Source organism: Schistocerca serialis, chromosome 4 (genome assembly GCF_023864345.2).
Source record: "Schistocerca serialis cubense isolate TAMUIC-IGC-003099 chromosome 4, iqSchSeri2.2, whole genome shotgun sequence".
NCBI classification, from domain to species: domain Eukaryota; kingdom Metazoa; phylum Arthropoda; class Insecta; order Orthoptera; family Acrididae; genus Schistocerca; species Schistocerca serialis.
Window position 1 is genome coordinate 157,219,994 of NC_064641.1, and position 13,868 is coordinate 157,233,861.

General features: G+C 43.4%; 1 protein-coding gene across 1 annotated transcript in view; it reads left to right on the forward strand.

Annotated features, from left to right (window-relative positions):
- Window positions 1-8,249: 8,249 nt before the first annotated feature.
- The window catches only part of LOC126473855 (homeodomain-only protein-like), a 329,435-nt gene continuing 323,816 nt past the window's right edge, over window positions 8,250-13,868 (forward strand). Inside the window, exon 1 of the mRNA XM_050101183.1 lies at window positions 8,250-8,354. The gene's annotated coding sequence lies outside the window, so the exon portion shown is untranslated. The remainder of the gene's footprint in view (window positions 8,355-13,868) is intronic.

Sequence of the window (13,868 nt, forward strand, 5' to 3'; positions counted from 1 at the left end):
CCTTCTTAAGGCTGCTGTATGTTGTACCGCCCATCACGTCATCCAGTATCTGGATTCTCTTCCTTCCTCGCTTCCTTTTCCCTTCTACATAACCTTCTAAAACTGTTTTTATCAGTCCGTCATTCTTTCTTAATATATGCCCAATCCAATTGCTTTTTCTTCTCTTTATTACATCTAGTAACTGTCTTTTCTCTCCCACTCTTCTCAGTACCTCTTCATTTTTTACTCTGTCCATCCAACTTATTCTTTCCATGTCCAGATCTCGAAAACCTCAAGCTTTCTCTGTCTTTCTTCCTCATAGTCCATGTTTCAGCGCCATATAGAAGAACACTCCATACAAGACATTTTATGAGTCTCTTCCTGAGTTTTCTGTCCAGACCACTGCAGAAAATTCTCCTTTGCTTATAAAACGCCTCTTTTGCCATTGCTATCCTTGTTTTAATTTCTGTGGTGCACTTCCAGTCGGTGTCTATCCTGCTTCCAAGATACTTAAAATTTTGCACCAGCTTCCACACAAATACAAAATATCCTTGCTCTGGTTGAGAACATCATGCATAGTACGAGGGCCGTTCAGTAAGTAATGCCCCACATTTTGTTTCTCAGAACATATTTACTGTTAAGAGGCAGAATTTGGGGATAATATACATCACCATGTCTTGTCCATGTCCTATTTGTCTACGTAGTCTCCATCACGTTCTATGGCCGTACGCCAGCGTTGTGGAAGGGTATGTATTCCTTGCTGGTAAAAGCTCTTGCCCTGTAGGCGTAGCCATGTTTTCACTGCATGATTGACACTTTTGGCATCTCCAGAATGTGTTCCCGATGGAGATCAGTGACAGAAAGGCCTCTCCCTCGATCTCAAAACGCTCCAACAATTCAGATGAAATGGCTTTTCTTTTAATCTTGTGGTACGCTGTGAGCATTCGTGGAACCCGTCGTGAGCACTTTTTTGAATATCCGAGACTCTCGATCATTGCAGACGCACTCCCAAACCTGATCGACAACTGTATAGCCAATTGTCGAGTTGTGATGCCCCGGTCGGCAAGGAATAATGGCTTCCGCACGATTCAGCATGGCTGGAACAGTGACTGTGACAGGACGTCCAGAGCGTGGCTCATCATGGAGCTCTGTTTCTGCATCTCCTGAGGCTCTAACTTGCTTTACCCATCGCCCAACTGTACTCCTATCGACTGCAGCATCGCCATACACTGCACACGAACGCTTATGGATGTTCACCACGGTTGCCTTTTCTGCACAAACGAATTCAATAACATCACGCTGCTTGTAACGCGACTCGTATGTAGACGCCATTTTAACGCTGTACCACGGATCTGCCATCTTCCAGAACGGTTCGAAACTTCACCGGCGCACAGAACAAACATCAAATGTGAAGCACCACCTAGGACGTTTTTTTCTATGTATATTAATGGCTTTTTTAAAAAATGTGGGGCATTACTTAGCGGGCAGTACATGGGCGCACAGGCTGCACTTAGTAACTTATAGGAACACAGTTAGGAGGGGGTAAAGAAGTGCGCTGGTCAGGTTGTCTGGGGCCTTCGGTATCATATCATTGGCAGCGCTATGTGTGATCCTTGGAATCTTTCCCATTGACCTAACAATCAGACTGAGGGCAGCCATGAACTGGCTAAAGAAAGGAAGACACGACAAGGTGAAAGAGATCACAGGGCACAACCTGAATGATAGATGCCAACTTATCGAGTGGAGGGTGGACACATGGCAGAGAGAATGGGACACAGACGACAAGGAGCGTAGAGTCTACCAATTTTTCCCAAACATCAGGGGACGTCTGAAGATGAATCATATAAACCCAAGTAGGGGCATTGTTCACTTTCTCTCGGGTCATGCACCTCCACCGCATGGGACTCACTCAAAGTGATACCTGCACATGTGCCGTAAATGGATCACCAGATCACGTAGTATTTCACTGCCCATTACACATCGAAGACGTAACACCTACACAACAACAAATACAAACGCAGGATGACATAAATACAGCTATCAGGAATAAGGACACATGGGAGGAGATTAACCGGGTGACAAACGAAGTATCCTAGATACTGCACAAACCCTTTAACCAATCAAGGCCGTGCCACAGATTGCGACCAGAGACACAAAACACACGGGAAATGAAGCTGTGGGAGACTACCAGCTCTGATGATACAGATGTTGGGGAAAACACAGATTCGGAAAACAGCAACAATATGTCACTCACTCAAACTCAATGACGACTCTCAACACCAAGAATCTTGCCTAGCTAAACACCAACCCAACACAGTCAATTACGAATAACGCTTTAAACGTGCGATGCGGACAGGGAATGGATGGCTCGAAGTACATTCCGAGCCCTCCATCCCCTGTTGGCTAGACGGGGACAGTCAGACCCCTTTTCCCGAACACTTCCAAAACCTCTCCACTACCCTCACAAATCCACAAATCAAACTCACATTTCAAAGTCCCATTAGGTTAAGTATAGTAGATAAGTTAGATTAAGATTTCCCCGCATGATTTTCTTTAATTTGTTTCCTTTCTTTATTTTAAAGCATTTTTTGGTAAAACAAATCGAAATTGCATTCCAAATTGTATCTAAACTGTTAAAGCATGTACATAAAAGTGAGATATCACTCAACAATAAAAGAAAAAGGTGAACAACGCGGAAACTGGTCCGCCTTCACGTGGCAGGGACGGGCAACATCGAGGGTGGCCGGAAGCTTACAAACTTGCGGCCACTCACGATGGCTAAGAGACCAGAAAACCTTGTTGGGTATATCACAAAAGTATTTTTCGTAGTAAAACAGGGACCAGCCATATACCCACAGGCGGCTGTTCACCCACCTGGTTTAATGAAAATAAAAAAAAATACTTATTGAACGGCCCTCGTAGCTACAAAGTCCACTTCTTTGACGACATTTCTGCCACATGACCACAAGCCTTTTAGCTTAAAGCCATTTAGTGCTATGCCCATACAAATTGATCTGAGGTCTACTATGCAACCTTGTTTTATGACACCGCCAGGGTTTGAACGTAACCACGAAGATGGCGCTTCATTGAAGCTGTGTTATAGTATTTTAAGGAACGATCTGTCCATTGGTTGTAGACGATGAGTCGTGCGAGCAGGAAATGATTGCATGATTATACCGTAATTATGAGCTAGCTGAAATTCCTCTAAATTTTTGGTATGTATGCTATGCCCATACAGTGAAAGTAAAATTTGTTTCTCGTCCCTTTTTTCTCCTTTTGTAGGTTTTATGCAATTTTCTAGCCATCGAACAAACAGTTCTGATGTTATCCATCCGTCTGTCGAGCATCGAAATGTTGTGTTTGGTGGCGCTCTTTTTTAAGGCACCATTCATACGTATGCGCTTAAATATTACCATCGGAGATGTGAATTCACCTGATACGTACACACGTCGTTGTGAAACCCTCTTTCTCCGCTTATGGTTGCACCCACTTAGTGTTTGTCTTTTCTGGCAATTACGCTCATCAAAAAAAGTTTTGCATCACCTCGGTTCTGAAAGTACCGGAACCTGTACAGAAAATTGAAACAGAGATCAACATAAACATAGTTTCTGCACTTCTTATTGCTCATGAAAACCACGCATTTCATGTTGTACCACCATACTGTGGGACCTTCAGAGGTGGTGATCCAGATTGGTGTACACACAGGTACCTCTAATACCCAGTAGCACGTCCTTTTGCATTGATGCATGCCTGTATGCGTCGTGGCATACTATCCACAAGTTCATCAAGGCACTGTTGGTCCAGATTGTCCCACTCCTCAACGGCGATTCGGCGCAGATCCCTCAGAGTGGTTGGTGGGTCACATCGTCCATAAACAACCTTTTTCAATCTATTCCAGGCATGTTCGACAGGGTTCATGTCTGGAGAACATGCTGGTCACTCCAGTCGAGCGATGCCGTCATCCTGAAGGAAGTCATTCACAAGATGTGCACGATGGGCGCGTGAATTGTCGCCCATGAAGACGAATGCCTCAACAATAAGCTGCCGCTATGGTTGCACTATCGGTCGGAGGATGGCATTCACGGATCGTAAAACCATTACGGCGCCTTCCGTGACCACCAGCGGCGTACGTCATCTCCTCATAATGCCACCCCAAAACAGCAGGGAACCTCCACCTTGCTGCACTCGCTGGACAGTGTGTCTAAGGCGTTCAACCTGGTCGGGTTGCCTCCAAACACGTCTCAGACGATTGCCTGGCTGAAGGCGTATGCGACACTCATCGGTGAAGAGAACGTGATGCCAATCCTGAGCGGTCCATTCGGCATTTTGTTGGGCCCATCTGTACCGCGCTGCATGGTGTTGTGGTTGCAAAGATGGACGTAGGGAGTGAAGTTGTGCATCATGCAGCCTACTGCGCACAGTTTGAGTCGTAACACTACGTCCTGTGGCTGCACGAAAAGTATTATTCAACGTGGTGGCGTTGCTGTCAGGGTTCCGCAGAGCCATAATCCGTAGGCAGCGGTCATCCACTGCAGTAGTAGCCCTTGAGCGGCCTGAGCGAGGCATGTCATCGACAGTTCCTGTCTCTCTGTATCTCCTCCATGTCCGAACAACATCGCTTTGGTTCACTCCGAGACGCCTGGACACTTCTCTTGTTGAGAGCCCTTTCTGGCACAAAGTAACAATGTGGACGCGATCGAACGGCGGTATTGACCGTCTAGACATGGTTGAACTACAGACAACACGAGCCGTGTACCTCCTTCCTGGTGGAATCACTGGAACTGATCGGCTGTCGGACCCCCTCCGTCTAATAGGCGCTGCTCATGCATGGTTGTTTACATCTTTGGGCGGGTTTAGTGACACCTCTGAACAGTCAAAGGGACTGTGTCTGTGATTCAATATCTACTGTAAACGTCTATTTCAGGAGTTCTGGGAACAGGGGTGACGCAAAACTTTTTTTGATGTGTGTATTTTAGACGGTTTGTGAGCTGTGGATAATGCGGTTTCATCCACGTTGCATTTGGTCAGCGGTAAACTTTTATTCATCTAGAATTGTCATGTTTATCAGCCAACTTGTTAACATAATCTTTATTAAGCACCTTTCTTCGTGCCATCGATATTGCTTCAGGAACTCACAAGGACATAGTGGGGTGATCTTTCATAAACCTGTAATACCATTCTTTACGGCTACCTTTTTTTATTTATTGAAGCGACGCGTTAGACGATACTTGTCAGCAAGCTGATCGGCAAATTTCCTTAATTCAGTAACAGCTACCCCGATGACACTAGACTGTAAACTAATTACGTGCTTCATCTTCCGTCTCTGCTGTCATACCATCATGTCTTCCAAATTTTTATATTTTATTCAAACCCTTTATATGACGACGCAGTGTAGGCTTTGGTATATTATACCTTCTACATGCTTCATTGAATGCAATTTCACCACTCCTATGTTTGAGTAAAGTTTCATCCACTTACTGTACGTTCTCTTCGTCATATTGGTCAACCGAAACGATCAGTTTTTGATTGGCATGTAATATCCATGAACGTTAAAGTCATACCGGTACGATTAACGAATTCTCTGCAGATACCACTTAGGCACTGAGACTTCTGGCATTTCAAAACAGACCTCCAGGCACAACCTCAATGTTTTCTATCGTTTGATTATGCTTAAATGAATCGTTGAGTACCACGAAAATAGACATGATACAAAGCAGTTACTTTGTCGTTGTATTCTTCTCCGAAATTCTTTTCAAATGAGCGAGAGAATGTAAGTAAAACAGTCAAAAAAATTCACTTGTTAATTATTTTTCTGTCAGGACAGCCATTGTTCAGGTCCTTTGTTTTTGCTTACTCGCACGACTATTTAGTTAAGTTCTACACAGCTTGAAGTACCATTTTATGAACTAGAGTACGGCTTATTGGGTGGTACAACTAACGTAACCTTTCCCTAGAAGGGTCATGCAAGAGAAACTAACTTGAAAACAATATCGTAGATCAACGCTTCATCCAGTTAGATGATGTCACACAACTACATATGACATTCTCAGCAGTCGAGAAATAACGAATCTATTTACATGCTTTTCGAAGCAGTATCATTCCTGGCAAATGTAATGCATTTAGTCACTGAATCTTCAGGTGTTGACCTATATGCTGATTAATCCGTGAAATGCCACTAAGCAGCTGTATTTAACCATTCCTTATCGCTACTGTATTTTACAGACTATAAGACACTACGGTCAATAATACGCACCTTAATTTTTTAGCAATTTTTTTAAAAAAATGACATTTTTACGGTTTTTATTATTAGATTGCGAAGCCAGACTAAAAGAATTCTTTGTTTATAAATCCGAACTGATCTCTAAATTCGTAATCTGCGCTTCCTTCTTCCTCTTCGTCGTCATCGTTGTGCTCTTCATGTATAAGACGGTCTTCATTGCCAGAGAGAGCGTCACTTATGCAGCACTTCTTGAAATTTTTAACAATAATGTCTTCTCTCACTCCAGACAATGACTGTTTTATCCACTGACACACTTATTTGATTGCAGGCCGTTTTAAAGCTCCCTTTGGCGTCAGTTCATGTTCAGTTTCATCCATTGTCTATTTGTTCCATTCCTCTCTCGTATAAACTTTAAATGGATGACATAAAGAGGTTGCAGTTCTGAAGTAAGTCCTTCCGAAATAACAGCAAGCTCTGTATTTCCCTGTCTCAGTTTCTCTTTCACAGAACTATTCAAATGACTACTAAAATGATCTAGCACAAGAAGAGAACTCTTCTTCAGTAAACACATTTTTTCTCCCTCGCACTCTGTTAATTCGTAATTTCGTAACAGCCTCGTCCATCCTACCCTTGTCATGTACGTGAACAAACAACACCTGTCGGCGTTTCAGAAGGCTTTGGCACTGTTTCGCGCTTGGAAATGATCGTTGGATTAAGTTTAGTACCGACGGCACAACATGAAAGAACGACAGTGTAGTGCATTCTTTCATGTCCACTTGTTTTTATAGTTACAGTTTTAGTACTTTTTCATGGCAACAGTTCTGTTACTCGGCACATCACATGTTAGAGGAGTTTCGTCCATTTTCGCTATTCGGCTTAGTTGCACACTGGTTTTCTCTCGATGTTGAATAATAAAGCGATGGAAAGACATTGTTTTCTCTTCATACTCTTGTGGCATTTTCTGAGATAATTTGCTTTTGGTTCGCATGTTAAGTCCATGACGCTTCAACAACCTGTAGCAAAAACCAACTGCGCCCTTAAAGTCTGTTAAGTTCCACTGCAGCGCTAGCTTACGAGCGTATATTTGAATCGTTTTTGTTTTAATTCCAATGCCATTTTGACGGTGTCCTTGAATCTACTTCATCACGTCATCCTCTAATTTTGGCCATTTTGCATTCAGTCTCTACTTGCGTATTTAGTCTTTCTAATTTTTTTCCAGTTCTTCCTTACTAGTCCGCCAATCGGGAATATTTCTTTTTTCCCATTGGTGGAGAGCTGAAATGCCACTCAGCTGCTCTGTTTCCACGTTCTCTTGTATACGCTATTACTTTCAACTTAGAGCTCGCGTCATATGAATACCTGTTTTTCCACTACGAAACTACCTACTAACAAAAGTATTATACTGTTACCGATAACACAAATCACTTTCAATTCAAGTTCACTGGCACCGTAGACGGCAGCGACGCATCATAGGCTGGACAGTGTTCTGGGTTAGTGATTTGGGGGCGGGGGGAGGCAAACAGTATTAGCAACTCATGTTCGTCGCATCAATGCACTGCCATTTGAATCCAGTGTTGCCAGATAGAGATAGGTTCCTCATGGTATCGAATACATGGTCATTTTTAAGAGCGATGGGAATTTTAAATCAAACACTGGAGATTTTCGTATTAATTTTTAGTATAAGACGCACCTGAATTTTGGAGGCAATTTTTCGTAGAAAAAAGTGCGTCTTGTAGTCTGTAAAATACAGTAGTACGTAGCCGGAATAAGGAAGGAATACACTCTGCCCGTGTTTTTAAACCCACCGCAGCTCATCCGTTTGAGCTTCCGTCAACTGCGCGTCTTCTGCAATGGAAACAGTAATTGGGTTAATCCCGACCTTGGCCTCCGCAATGTGGCCTGCGTTGAGGCCGCGTCGACACCAAATTTGGCGCTGCGCTTCATTGTTGCTCTTAACGAATCCGACGATCGCACGCCGTCGCCGAGCGCCGCTATTGGCTCACGAGGCGCATGCGCATTTCGCTCCGCTGGCTGCGGTGCTGCGCGTTTCACGGCGTATCACAACACCGCCAGCCTTCAGGCGCACAAGACGAACACGATAGAGTACCGCAGCTCCGGGCGTTTGACGTTTATCTCCCGACGGCTGTAAAGCGAAGTGAGTACCATGTTTCTTCTCGTCATATGGTGGTGGAGAAAATAATATTCTTCTGTGATGTCTGTACTGCCTTGACACGCGTGCCGACGGTTTTAAAAACTATTGCTCTTATGAACATTCAGCAACGAAGAAATTTTGGGTAATGAATTTTCTGGTACCGTAGCAGTGACATTTTTTTGCGCTTTACTTCATGGTATAGATTCCCTAACCTTCACATAATAATTCTGATATTCCAATTTAGGTCCAGTATCTATTTCATAAGAACATGTGTGATAGTAATTTTAAAAATTAGTTTCCATAAGTGTTCGCAATAAACGTGTAAACTGCCATATTGTCAATAAATTATGCTTATGTCCGGTTGCTAGGGTGCTGAAATGATCATGATTTTCTCATAAAATAAGGTAAAATTTCATATTTTTATCTATTCAGTAAGAAAATAATATAGTGCAGTATTTTGTAAACATGTAACTGTGCATTAATCGCAAACCATTTGGACGGAACTGCACCATGTCCTTATTTGCACCATATGCAGTAATGTGAGGAAAATCTCTTTACTCACATCTGTTCTGCTCTTATTACGTTGCTTTTCTTATAACGTGTGAGTCAGCGTTTCTTAGTTACATGTATTACGTCACACATCTTTTTGTACCTGTCACTCTACTGACAGGGACAGCTGCTGTGTTCTATAACGTTGCAGAACATAATAAACAGGTTGTATTGAGCAACATATGGCGCGCACTAGCGATAGGAGCACTCATTGCATACTAACCGAAGTGTTTACATTGAAAGTGATTAGTAATGGACATCGAAATAGTGACGTATATGTCGCTGTCCCGAGGTATTAGTGCTGCTGAACGAGGCGTGATGTCATTTCTCTTGGTAGCTACGTTACAACAAAACAAATTTTACGGTGTAGGGAAATGAACCACGTCCTGTTTGTATCTGTAAGTACCTGATTTCATATTTCGTCTTATTTAGAATTCCATGACGGTCATGATCGACGGAGAAAACCTCTTTTCCTTACGAAATTATTTTATTCCTGTACTATTCCTTCCACTTTGGATTACAGAGAATTGCGGTATTTGTTTTTTTTTACGAAAAACTTGTTTTTCGATTAGAATTTTAATCCAATTATTACATAAAAACTTTTTTGCTGTCAGAAATTGATGAAGTCCTACCTCCTGTCGCTTCCCCACCGTATTGTGGAATATTTTATTCTGTTTCAAGCTAGATTGATTGACATTCATTTTTGAGGAAACGTTAAAATTTAGAGCACGTTAGTACTTAAGGCTTCAGTTGCATACAACTTTGCTACTTGTCGAATAGTTTGATATGAAACGCAGCCTTATCGAATGGTACGCGTCTTCTGCTTTTGTTTGAGCAGCATCAGGGAAAACAAAATCTGAATTCGGGTGAAAGCATGGCTTTTTCAACCACGTACGCCAGTTGTCATTGAGTTCTAATATCAGTAGACAAACACCAGCCTTTTAATTGCTATTATAATTTTATTTTACTGGAGAAAAAACTGAGTTCTGTTATCTGCTTTAATAATTTTATCTTGCATCGTGATATGGTTAAATGTACTCTATTAACTATGGGAATTTGAAAAAATTGAAGATCTTTTTCTGGGAGACAGCATCTGCGGTTGAGATCGAAATACAGAAGAAGCCGTTGATACAAAAATAAGAACTGAAGCCATAGCTTGTTCTCGGTCTTCGAGTGAGAGTCATATGGAGCTATGGGAACACAACAGACGACTTTGTTGTTCTCATGTACTACAATCTGATTATCTCACCGAGCGAGGCGACGCAGTGGTTAGCACACGGAACTGCCATTCGGGAAGACGACGGTTCAAATCCCCATCCGACTACCCAGTTTTAAGTTTTTCCGCGATTTCTCAAAATTGCCTCAGGCAAATTCCGGGATGGTTCCTTTGAAAGGGCACGACCTGTTTCCTTGCTCATCGTTGACTAATCTGAATTTGTGCTGCGTCTCTAACGCTCTAGTTGTCGACGAGACGTTAAACACTGATTTTTCGTTGCTTAGTTCGAGTTTTCTCTGTTATGTCAGAAGATTAGCAAACTTCTCCCAGCAACTTCTGCGTCTCCATTCACCTTTCTGTTGACATTAATGTAGGGTGATTCATTTAAATATTACGAAGGTAACTGTGGTCATTCGCTTTTCTTCAGTTACAGTTAACGTGCTCTGCATTGATCTTTCCTGGCATACTGGCCGCCTGCGCCACGAGATGGCCTTCGTTAGCCAACACTACGATCGCTTGTGCGGACTGATTTACGGGTAACATTGGATGGCGTCCAAGAAGCTAGGTACGTTATTAGGCCTTCGTTGAGTGCTGTACTTCCTGCCCCACAATGTGTATACTGTGCTCCGTCGACCTCCACAGGCGTGATCTGCGCAGACTTTTGTGGAGAGGAGATACTGTTTCGTACGGTTGACGTCATTTACAGTTTCGTCAAGTCAGTTCCTTGTTTTGGCCTTAGAGGTTTCGGTCTCGTGCCCAACTGCAGATAGCTAGCTGGAAAGCTGCACACACTCTTTACGTAATTTACGTAATATTTCTCACGCAGAGAAAATTGCCTTCGCCGACTGTTCCACGGACTAACTAAAATGGCTCGATGATTACGTTACGTGTTTCCTGTTGTGTTACGGATAGTTATCTTTCGGTCAATCAGCAATATTATGCAGTCATATTCTGTGTTTTCTGTTCCCATGAAAATAGTACCCTTCCTCCGAATGAGGAGTGCGGCAAGTACTGTTAAACATTTCTCAATCCGTAAGTGAAGCTTCAAATGTTAATTCTAAGTGAGACAGAGAAAAATGTCATGGAGATCACGAAAGGGCGGTGGTATCGACCTCAATGATCTAATCAAAAAACTTCAGAAGAGTGTCTACTGCAACTCATGTGTACACCCGGGAGTGAACTGGCTGACCTTTCGGCTGGGAAGGTAAATACTTGCCCTCCGCTCCCTTTCATGATTCCAGGTGCAGATATGCGGATACACATCAAATCTCTCTTTGCCCAAAAGTGGCATGACATCTGGTGCGCTACTGCTCTCAGTAATAAACTCCTCACACTCAAGGAGATACTGCAATTTGGCGCCTTTCCTTCCGCTCATCTCGGAAGGAGCCCGCTGTCTTATGCCACCTACGCATCAGTCATACTAGGCTCACCCATTGTTTTTCCTTGTGTAACGAGTCCCTCCCCCACAATGTAGCTGTGGAGTCAGACTGATGATATCCCATATATTGGTGGAATGCCCCTTCTTTTCGCCCGTCATACTAAGTATAGCCTTCCAGATTCCTTGTCTTTAATATTAGCAGACGATTCACGGATGGTTGACTGGTATTCAGTTTCCTACGTGAAAGTTGTTTTTATTTTTAGTTATAAGGTTTTACTTTACTCCTGCAGCAGGGGCAGGGTGGTTGTGGTTGGAGCCTCTCCTCGTATTTTCTGGGCCTGGGGCCCATGACCACTCCCCCTTGCAGCGACCGCTGTTTTATCCCTCTGTTTTTCCAGGTTTTAGATTTGGCCTATCCTTTTATGCCTTCTACTGTGTGTGTTTTTAGGTTCCTCGCTTTATAGTTTGACCGCTCTTACAGGATCCGCCCATTTTTAGCTGACCCACTATCTTACGCAAGTAACTTTTGAATCGCGGGACTGATGACCTCACCGTCTAGTCCCATAACCTCCCCTCAGTCAATCAACCCATGTGTATCCATTACAGTCAGCTAACAGATTGTTTCAATACAAACAGACCAGCAATTACAATAATCCTGTAACTTCCCCAAATCGGTGGTCTATGATTACACTGAGATCCTGTGAAAAGCATTTTGGAAAGTCAACATGCCAAGTAGGCTTAGAAATCTAGTTCAACTACAGTGAACTAGATAAGACACTGACGCTGCGCGGAGTGGCCGCGCGGTTTGACGCGCCATGTCACCGGAGGTTCGAGTCCTCCCTCGGGCATGTGTGTGTGTGTGTGTGTGTGTGTGTGTGTGTGTGTTCTTAGCATAAGTTAGTTTAAGTAGTGTGTAAGTCTGGGGACCGATGACCTCAGCATTCTCGTCCCTCAGGGATTCACATACATTTGAACATTTTTTTTAAGATATTGACTAACAGTAAACTGCTCTGAACCTTTCACAGAGGCTAACCCTTAAGTTGTCCTGAACGTGAGATAAACATTTACTCCAGTAATGAGAGTATCAACCGTATTGCTTCATTTCTGGCAAGTCAAATGCCGGGATGGTTCCTTTGAATGGGCACAGCCGATTTCCTTCCCCGTCCTTGACACCATCCGAGCTTGCGTTCCGTCTTTAATAACCTCGATATCGACGGTACGTTAAAGCCAATCTTCCTTCATTTTTGGTAATTGTAGACGGTTCTTCTTAAGTGTTTTTCAGTTCTGAAGTGCGATCAATACATAATCTAGCCAAACCAACTAGAATGGCCAGATTTAAGATTTCAGTCACCAAAAAGGGAATGAAAAAGTAAGACTTCAGCAAGCGTACTCCCTCTCACAGACAACGTACTCTTTGTTCTAGCGGCCTCCAAGCGGACTTTTATTACGCCACCACAATCATCGTACTCCACGTCTTCATTAAGGGGTATAACTTAACAAAATACTCGGGTATGGAGTTCTAATACACTTCTCTCCGCATTTAGTTTCTTGCTTTCTACACTCTGTCGTACAGACTTCAACCTTACAGCTGGATGTAAACAGTGATTCTATCCATCATTGTGACGTGTTAATTTTAGTCGAGAACGTAATAAACGTTTACAGTTGTATTAGATAAAGCAAAATCTGGGATAGCCCTGCTCCTTCATAAGAAATAGCTTGTAAATCGTACCACTCATGTGAGGGACAATGATTCTTAATGGCCTAAAAGCTGCAGATACACTGCCCAGTCGCATACAAGTGACCACGTGTCAGAAGCCTGAATAACCGCTTTTTGCAGCTCGGACCGCTGCCAGACGTGGAGGAAGAGGGTCAGTGAGATTATGGATGAGGAGTCTCGTCGTCTCCAGCGCCTTTGCCACCTGCACTAGGTTTCTCGGTCGAGGATCCATGGCGCGAACTGCCCGATCGAGGTGGTCCCACAGATTCTCAATTGAGTTTTAATTGGGGGAATTTGATGGCCAGAAGAGTACGGTAAACTGATGATGGTGCTCTTCGAACCACGTACGTGCATTGCCAGTTGTTTGACACGTTGCGTTGTCCTGCTGGTAGATGCCACAGTGCCGAGGAAAAACGAAGTGCGTGTAGCGGTGGACACGGTCCCTAAGAACAGAAGCATACTTGTGTTGCTCCCTTGTTCCTTCCAGAATGGCGAGATCACCCAGAAAGCCTTCTCCAGACCATAACACTCCCTCTTCTGGACTGGACCCTTCCGATGACTGTTGCACAGTGCTTGCTTTCACACGTTTCACGCCATACACGCCAACAGCCATCTGTCCGATGGAGTATAAAACGTGATTCACCTGAAAAGGCCACC